The sequence below is a fragment of the Macaca mulatta genome, chromosome 6, assembly GCF_049350105.2.
Source record: "Macaca mulatta isolate MMU2019108-1 chromosome 6, T2T-MMU8v2.0, whole genome shotgun sequence".
Lineage (NCBI taxonomy): Eukaryota > Metazoa > Chordata > Mammalia > Primates > Cercopithecidae > Macaca > Macaca mulatta.
The window spans coordinates 163,501,168-163,503,578 of NC_133411.1; the positions used below are offsets into that span (position 1 = coordinate 163,501,168).

The 2,411-nt window shown below is 47.7% G+C and overlaps 1 pseudogene across 1 annotated transcript; it reads left to right on the forward strand.

Moving 5' to 3' along the window:
- The first annotated feature begins 525 nt into the window (after window positions 1-525).
- LOC714022 (ubiquitin-conjugating enzyme E2 L3 pseudogene) lies at window positions 526-1,182 on the forward strand (annotated as a pseudogene). The gene has a single exon (XR_092204.4). The product of XR_092204.4 is annotated as a ubiquitin-conjugating enzyme E2 L3 pseudogene (transcript).
- Window positions 1,183-2,411: the final 1,229 nt, after the last annotated feature.

The following is a 2,411-nucleotide window of genomic DNA, read 5'->3' on the forward strand; positions in this document are numbered from 1 at the left end:
CGGTAGGCTGGAGCCTAACGCCCTGGAGACAGAGGTCGTGCTCCTGGAGGCTGGGCTCCTGTAGGAGTCCTAGCACCGCCACGAGTCGCCTTGGACCACGCAGCTGCCAAGGTCCCGCGGCCCTTCCCCGCGCCTGGAGTGTGGGCATTGTGGGAGAGTGCCCCTTGAAGGCTCGCAGCCCCAAGTCCTGCGAAACAGATGTGCATGTTAAAAGCTGGCGTGGGCCGGGCGCGGTTGCTCACGCCTATAATCCCAGAACTTTGGGAGGCCTGGGAGGGTGGATAACCTGACGTTGGGAGTTCGAGACCAGCCTGGCCAACATGGTGAAACCCTGTTTCTACTTAAAAAATACAAAAATAGCTGGGCGTGGTGGTGGACGCCTGTGTTCCTGGCTACTCGAGAGGCTGAGACAGGAGAATCGCTTGAACCCGGGAGGTAGAGGTTGCAGTGAGCCCAGATGGCACCACTGCACTCCAGCCTGGGCGACAGAGTGAGATTTCGTCTCAAAAAAAAAAAAAATTTTTGACCAAATCCAAGATGGCGGCCAGCAGGAGGCTGATGAAGGAGCTTGAAGAAATCCGCAAATGTGGGATGAAAAACTTCCATAACATCCAGGTTGATGAAGCTAATTTATTGACTTGGCAAGGGCTTATTGTTCCTGGCAACCCTCCATATGATAAGGGGGCCTTCAGAATCGAAATCAACTTTCCAGCAGAGTACCCATTCAAACCACCGAAGATCACATTTAAAACAAAGATCTATCACCCGAACATCGACGAAAAGGGGCAGGTCTGTCTGCCAGTAATTAGCGCTGAAAACTGGAAGCCAGCAACCAAAACCGACCAAGTAATCCAGTCCCTCATAGCACTGGTGAATGACCCCCAGCCCGAGCACCCGCTTCGGGCTGACCTAGCTGAAGAATAATCTAAGGACCGTAAAAAATTCTGTAAGAATGCTGAAGAGTTTACAAAGAAATATGGGGAAAAGCGACCTGTGGACTAAAATCCGCCACGATTGGTTCCAGCAAGTGTGAGCAGAGGCCCCGTGCAGTGCATTCAGACACCCCGCAAAGCAGGACTCTGTGGAAATTGACACGTGCCACCGCCTGGCATTCGCTTGTGGCAGTTACTAACTTTCTACAGTTTTCTTAATCAAAAGTGGTCTAGGTAACCTGTAAAGAAAGGATTAAAAATTTAAGATGTAAAAAAATAAATAAATAAAAATAAAAATAAATAAAAATAAAATAAATAAATAAATAAATAAATAAATAAAATTTTAAAAATGCTGGCGTGGTGGGAAGAGGAGAGCAGAAGGTGATGGGCGTTGGGAAGGCCACGGCGTCATTGATGAGCCAACCGCAATAAAGAATAAAGCGCATTTTGACTCTTCTGGTCCGCGTTTCTTTGTCTCCTCCTAGTGGACATCGAGGGAGCTTTAAAACACTTTAAAGGAGGAAGTTTAAGATACCTTTATTTTCCTTTTCCCTCCCACCCTCCCACTCTTCCTCCCTCCCTTTCTTCTTTACCTTGCTTTATTACTTGTCTTTCTTTCTTTTTCTCCTTCCCTCCCTCCCTTCTTCCTTCCTTCCTTTTTTCTCCTCCCTCCCTCCCTCCTTCTTCCTTCCCTCCTCTTCCCTCCTTCCTTCTTTCCCTTCTCCCTCCCAGCTTTCCAAAGTGCTGGGATTACAGGCATGAGCCCCCGCGCCCGGCTAACCAATCTTTTATTGATGGATGTTTAAGCAGCTTCCAATATTTTCTTATAAACAATATTGTAATGAACATCTTTCATTACATAAGGATAAATTCTCAAAGGGCAACCTCTAGGTTGAAGAGGTGACAACCTCTAGGTGCCATAGCACGTTAAATTTGGATACATATTGCTAAATTGCTGCCCAGGCAAGTTTAACCCACTCCCTACACCTCCCTCCAAGCAATGTATAGAGCATCTGTTTTTCCACTTACTCACAAACACTGGGAATTGTCATTTTTCTTCTTCTTTTTTTTTTTTAAGAATAGAGGTGGGGTCTCACTATGTTGCCCAGGCTGGTCTCACTCCTGAGCTCAAATGGTCCTCCTACGTTGGCCTCCCAAAGTGCTAGGATTACAGGTGTGGTCTACCATGCCCAGCCATAATGGTCATTTTTAATTTCTGCCAGTCTGTTAGGTATAAAAAGTTATCTTTCACAGGCCAGGCACGGTGGCTCACGCCTGTAATCCCAGCACTTTGGGAGGCCGAGGCAGGCGGATCACAAGGTCAGGAGATCGAGACCATCCTGGCTAACACGGTGAAACCTCGTCTCTACTAAAAAAACAAAAAATTAGCTGGGCATGGTGGCAGGCACCTGCAGTCCCAGCTACTTGGGAGGCTGAGGCAGGAGAATGGTGTGAACCCAGGAGGCAGAGCTTGCAGTG